General features: G+C 41.2%; 1 long non-coding RNA gene across 1 annotated transcript; it reads left to right on the forward strand.

Annotated features, from left to right (window-relative positions):
- Positions 1-393: 393 nt before the first annotated feature.
- LOC116353344 (uncharacterized) lies at positions 394-6,678 on the forward strand. The gene is made up of 2 exons (XR_004202693.1): positions 394-513; positions 2,928-6,678. It is a non-coding gene; the product is annotated as an uncharacterized LOC116353344 (long non-coding RNA).
- The last annotated feature ends 377 nt before the right edge of the window (positions 6,679-7,055 follow it).

The following is a 7,055-nucleotide window of genomic DNA, read 5'->3' on the forward strand; positions in this document are numbered from 1 at the left end:
TGTTGTTTCATGCGCTGAAATAGAAAATCCCTGAACTGTTCCATATGCACAAAAAGTGTATTTCTCTAAAATGTTCTGCACAAATTTGTTTACGTCCCTGTTAGTGAGCATTTCTCCTTTGACAAGATAGTCCATCCACCTGACAGGTGTGACATATCAAGAAGCTTATTAAACAGCATGGTAATTACACAGGTGCACCTTGTGCTGGGGACAATAAAAGGCCACTTTAAAATGTGCAGTTTTTATCACACAACACAATGCCACAGATGTCTCAAGTTTTGAGGGAGTGTGCAATTGACATGCTGAATGCAGGAATGTCCACCAGAGCTGTTGCCAGAGAATTGACTGTTAATTTCTCTACCATAAGCTGCCTCCAATGTTGTTTTAGAGAATTTGGCAGTACGTCCAACTGGCCTCCAACCGCAGACCATATGTAACCACGCCAGCCCAAGACCACCACATCCTGCTTCTTCACCTGCGGGATTGTCTGAGTGGGTGCTGAAGAGTATTTCTGTATGTAATAAAGCCCTTTTGTGGGGAAAAACTCATTCTGATTGGCTGGACCAGTGGGTGGGCTTACAGTACATCAGGAATGTATTCAGACCCTTCCCCTTTTCCACATTTTGTAACGTTACAGCCTTATTCTAAAATTGATTAACAAAAAATGGCGTCATCAATCTACATATAATACCCCATAATGACAAAGCAAAAAGGTTTATTTTATTTTTGCACATTTTGGGGTCCTTACTTTCTTCAGTCGTATCAATTTCATAACAAATGTTGGTCCTTTTCTTCAGTCATACTACCATGTTTTGCTAGCTAACGTTAGCATATTCGCTAGCTAGCACAACATAGCTAGCTACTAGAGTTTCTGTTAGCAAAATGTGGCACTAGACATTTTAATTTACCCATATGCATTGGGTGCATAACCTGATTAGGTCGTCCACCAACGGTGCTCAGAATGAAAGAAATCCCATTTAGATTATGGTAATTCATATTAACAGAACATGCAAGTCGAGCATGCAACGATGTGTGGTCCTTCTTACCGAATTCCAATGCGCGCTTTGAAAATATGCTCAATCTTTTTATTTATAAAAATTTAATACCAAAATACCTTATTGAGATGAGTATTCATACCCTTTGCTATGAGACTTGAAATTGCAGGGAGGTGAACAAGAACCTGACGGTCACTCTGACAGAGCTCCAGAGTTCCTCTGTGGAGATGGGAGAACCTTCCAGAAGGACAACCATCTCTGTAGCACTCCACCAATCAGGACCTTATGGTAGAGTGGCCAGTCAGAAGCCACTCCTCAATAAAAGGCGCATGACAGCCTGCTTGGACTTTGCCAAAAGCACCCAAAGAACTCTCAGACCATGTGAAACAAGTTTATCTTTTCTGATGAAATCAAGATGTAACTTTTTGCCCTGAATGCCAAGTGTTCCGTCTGGAGGAAACCTGGCACCATCCCTATAGTGAAGCATGGTGGGGGTGGCATCATGCTGTGGGGATGTTTTTCAGCGGCAGCGACTGGGAGACTAGTCGGGATCGAGGGAAAGACGAATAGAGCAAAGTACAGAGATCCTTGATGAAAACCTGCTCCATAGCCCTCAGGACCTCCGACTGGGGTGAGGGTTCACCTTCCAACAGGACAACGAGCCTAAGACAACACAGGAGTTGCTACAGGACAAGTCTCTGAAATTCCTTGAGTGGCTCAGCCAGAGCCTGTACTTGAACCTGATCAAACGTCTCCGGAGAGACTTGAAAATAGCTGTGCAGCGATGCTCCCCATCCAACTTGACAGAGCTTGAGAGGATCTGCAGAGAAGAATCGCCAAATACAGGTGTGCCAAGATTGTAGTGTCATACCCAAGAAGACTTGAGGCTGAAGTCACTGCCAAAGGTGCATCAACAAAGTACTGAGTAAATTTACTTATGTAAATTACATATTTTTTAGTTTTTAATACATTTGCTAACATTTCTAAAAAACTGTTTTTCATTATGGGGTTTTTGTGTGTAGAGGGGAAAACATTTTAATACACTTTAGAATAAGGCTGTAACGTAACAAAATGTGGAAACAGTCAAGGGTCTGAATACTTTCCGAATGCACTGTATGTCCTCCAAGGCCCCCACCCATGGCTGCACCCCTACCAAGTCATGTGAAACCAATAGATTAGGGCCTAATGGATTTATTTCAATTGACTGATTTTCTTCTATGAAGTGTAACTCAGTAAAATCTTTAGAATTGTTTTGTATTTTTGTTCAGTATATATGTATCCATATAGCCACATTTCCTCATCTATTGCAGGCTCCTCCCCTATATCAAGGTGTTTTGGTACTTCCCTTTTGCATGTTTGTCCAGGTCTGCAATAGGTTAACTAGCAATCATACATACAATCATGAGAGTCCAGGTGTGTCATTACACATTAAAGAACAGTGAAGACACACAGCTCAAAAAGCTCCCCTTGTATTGTCCCCCCTTTAGGGACAATACAATTATCCTACCTAGATTAGCCTACGACACAGCAATCCAATGAATATTTGCATTATCGTTTTCAAGTAAGTACAATTCTACTCTAGGCTGTTGTGGGTGTACTCTGGACAGATTACAGAAAGGCACAGTAGCAGGCCAGCCTGGCTGTAGTTTTGCTTCTGATACTGATGCGCTGTCTGTTGATCATCATTCTCCCAAGTCGTCCTATATAGTGTGGCCACATAGGCCGGTGCTCCCAGCAGGCCCAGTTATTCAGGAAAGTTTAACACACATTCTGCCTCCTTTCCAATCAGAGCGACCATTCCTCGACCTAGAACCTAACGCTTCAATATAGCCTAAATATTTGTCATTTAAGTTTTAAAATGTATTACTTTTTATGTGCGGCATAAACACATCTAGTCACCAATGTTTTAATCTGATTAGGCTCCTTCAATAGTCTCCTGTAGGCTACCTGCTGACCCGCTCCACTCTGACCCACTCCTGCTGACCCGCTCCACTCTGACCCACTCCTGCTGACCCGCTCCACTCTGACCCACTCCTGCTGACCCGCTCCACTCTGACCCACTCCTGCTGACCCGCTCCACTCTGACCCACTCCTGCTGACCCGCTCCACTCTGACCCACTCCTGCTGACCCGCTCCACTCTAATATACAGCAATTCCAGCATTCAAACTATGCAACTGCCATTCGATTAATGGAAAGAGACATCTGTTACAAAACACAAGTTTAATGACATTCGGATATTGTCAAACCAAGCCTTCACTACTAAATAGGGATGGATCTATTTTCTGTTTGTTGAGATTGACATACTGTACTTGATGTGTTAAACACAAACAATGATAAGTGCTCAAAGTCAGTAATCGGTTATCAGTTGTGTTGCTTAATGGTTGTGTGTGTGGTGTATTGGTGTAGAAACTTGCTGATGGAAAATGTTGCATATTTTATATAATTATATATATAGCACCAAAATGTTAAATTTCCCCCTGGCTGATCATTGTCTGTAGCCGGCTCTGATTGTAGTGCAATGAGACAGGCAGGGAGAGTGAGCTTGTCTGTGGTGGTCAGTGAACCCTTAACCTTCTGGCCCGTTAGCCCTGCATGGCATCGACTGTGCCACAAAACCATGCTGAAGTGGTAAAGTCGATATACACATGGTTGCTGTAGTTATCATTATTTGTGAACATTATGAACATAAAACATTTTAATCTATTTCTCCACTCTTATATAAAAAGTCTACAATTCCTCTTAGCATACTGTAATAAAATGTGTGTTTTATGAAGCTGATGTTCCAGCTTTGGAACATGCTTTATCCAGACAACTCAGTATTAATGAAAGTGAGGTTTTCTCTGGTGCACATGGCGCACCCAGTCAAACAGCAGACCTGACTTGTGTTAAAACAGAAGGAAAAAAAAGTTCACACATGGAGCTAAGTGAAGGTGTCAGAGCACCGTGCGTTAGAACCTCTGATTCGTTCACGGGTAAAGAGAGCTCCCTCTCCGGCCCGCCGCCCGCCTGCCCAACCTACTCTTTGTTATTAAGCAGGTCCAACCAAAACACAAAGGGATACTGTTTTTTCTGTGAGTAATGCATTAACCTGCTGGGGAAAAGTTCATGTTAAAGTATAGGTTTGGACAGCACAAGATTTATGGCGATGGCTGCAGAAATTATGCCTCTTTCCCCCCAAAGGCACTTTAATTATGTAATTACAGCCAGCTGCTTTTCATTTGCGGCCGTCGTTAATTAGGGACAGGGGTCTGCAGTTCAAGTGCTCGGACTCTGCTCTGCGATAAGTCTAGTAATGTGCGGGGGGCTGCAGCCTAGGCAGGCAGGGCCCCGCCGGGATGATTAGCCAAATCCACAGCAACACTCATTTGTTATTCAAGCTTTACCCAGGAGCCTCGCTCCAGCCTCCTCGTGGGTCTAGAGAAAGAGGGAAAGAGTTTCGAGCGAGCACCATTTACTCCCCGTTGTAACAATTGTCCTAAAATAAGAAGCAGCGATATGTGTGTTTGTTTCCCTATTAGGGGCAAATGCAGAGTAAATATATAGTGAGTTGGGGGCCCCGACACGAGTAAATATATAGTGAGTTGGCGGCCCCGACACCAGAGTAAATATATAGTGAGTTGGGGGCCCCAGCCTTTTTTTCATTTTAAGTCATCTCCCCATCTCAGGTTATGGATAATTCCTTCAACCGAACAGCAGGGGGAAGGATGGAGGGAGGAAGAGGGGCCATGTGGATCTGCGTTCCATAGCTGTTGGATTGATATTCAAGTCAAGGGTGCGGTGCTCTCTAAAACTCAGCTGAAGACATTTTAGGAGATGTCATTTAGGGGTAACAGTGTCTGCATGTCTGGGATGAGGCTTGCCTTGCACTGTCACAACCGAGGATGTTTGGATAGCAAAGCCTCAATCAATATGTTCCTGATAAAGCGTGTCTCTATGGAACTGCTATGTAGCCTTAAGGGAGCGTTAACATTGAACACGCAGTAGATATGTCACTAGACTGAGAAGGTCAAAGGTCAGGGATAAGGAAATGCATGCATTACTTGTATAAGGGGCCGTCTCAGTCAGTACTACTCTGTATACTTTGGGACTAGGCCTTTGGTTTGTCTGTAACGTTTCTCAAAGTTTGCAAGCAGTAGAAATGTATGCATGCACCGTGTCTGTCGACAGTGATTATGAATCAAGATCTGTTTCGGTTTGGTAGACAGTCAAAACATCTGGGGAAAGAAAGTTGGTATTTGCATGAGAAATGAAAAAACATTTATTCATAATTAAAATCTGTCCTTTCGTGTTAAATAGGTATTCTGTAAAACTATCACAGCTTGCTCTTAGATTCATTTGGTTGTGGTCAACAAACACACTCTGGATTAAATCCTTCTTCACACCTAGTTTTATGCATTGTACACAGATACTGATGGTCCCAAACGGCAACATATTCCCTTTTTATAGTGCACTACTTTTGACCAGAGCTCTATGATCAAAAGTAGTGCACTATTTAGGGAATACGGTGCCATTTGGGGCGTACAAACCATTTGTTTTGGAAGGTGACTTTATAAACAGACAATCTGTAATCTGATTACATTTAATAACTGCCGAATTACCCGAACAACATGAGAAAGTAATTCAATTATTAGCTGTGTTGTCTTCAGTAAGCCACTCATCTCAAACTGCACTCCATTCCTCATTTAGTGCACTACTTTTGACCAGGACCCATAGGTTATTGGGATGACTCGTGAATTTGTTTGGTAAAATCCCAAGGTCATCCTAAGAAAGAAGTGTACAGAATTAGAACACAATGCTATGGTAATTCATTATGACACATGATAATGCTATGGTAATTCGTTATGACACACGATAATGCTATGGTGATTCATTATGACACATGATAATGCTATGGTGATTCATTATGACACATGATAATGCTACGGAGATTCATTATGACACATGATAATGCTATGGTCATTCATTATAATGCTATGGTAATTCATTATGACAAATGATAATGCTATGGGCATTCATTATGACACATGATAATGCTATGGTAATTCATTATGACACATGATAATGCCATGGTAATTCGTTACGACACATGATAATGCTACGGTGATTCATTATGACACATGATAATGCTATGGTAATTCATTATGACACATGATAATGCTATGGGCATTCATTATGACACATGATAATGCTATGGTAATTCATTATGACACATGATAATGCCATGGTAATTCGTTACGACACATGATAATGCTACGGTGATTCATTATGACACATGATAATGCTATGGTAATTCATTATGACACATGATAATGCTATGGTAATTCGTTCTGACACCTGATAATGCTACGGTGATTCATTATGACGCATGATAATGCTATGGTCATTCATTATAATGCTATGGTAATTCATTATGACACATGATAATGCTATGGTAATTCATTATGACACACGATAATGCTATGGTCATTCATTATAATACGTGATAATGCTATGGTCATTCATTATAATACGTGATAATGCTATGGTCATTCATAGTTTAAAGATTTAACCTTAGATGAATTGATCCAGGTTTAAAATTAAGTGGTGCAACAGATCTCTGATTTCTTATAAACCATGTTGGTGCAACCCTATCTGTATTGATTGTTTGTATTACATTAAAAAATATATATTTGACCTTTATTTAACTAGGCAAGTCAGTTAAGAACAAATTCTTATTTTCAATGATTGCCTAGGAACAGTGGGTTAACTGCCTGTTCAGGGGCAGAACGACAGATTTGTACCTTGTCAGCTCGGGGGTTTGAACTTGCAACCTTCTGGTTACTAGTCCAACGCTCTAACCACCAGGCTACCCTGCAACCCCATATCAACTTCTTCTCAGTGTTGTGGGTAGAGACTAACAGTCATTACAATGACCCACTGATGGTAACATTCATATGTTTTGTGTCCCTGTATATAAAATGTATATTCTTCATATGGTCTTGATTTGAGCAAAAGCATGTTAAGACACCAAAAAAACAAACATGTTTATGGGAAAAAAGTGAGATGAAATAGAGGCAATA

This window comes from Oncorhynchus kisutch, linkage group LG14 (genome assembly GCF_002021735.2).
Source record: "Oncorhynchus kisutch isolate 150728-3 linkage group LG14, Okis_V2, whole genome shotgun sequence".
Classification (NCBI taxonomy): Eukaryota; Metazoa; Chordata; class Actinopteri; order Salmoniformes; family Salmonidae; genus Oncorhynchus; species Oncorhynchus kisutch.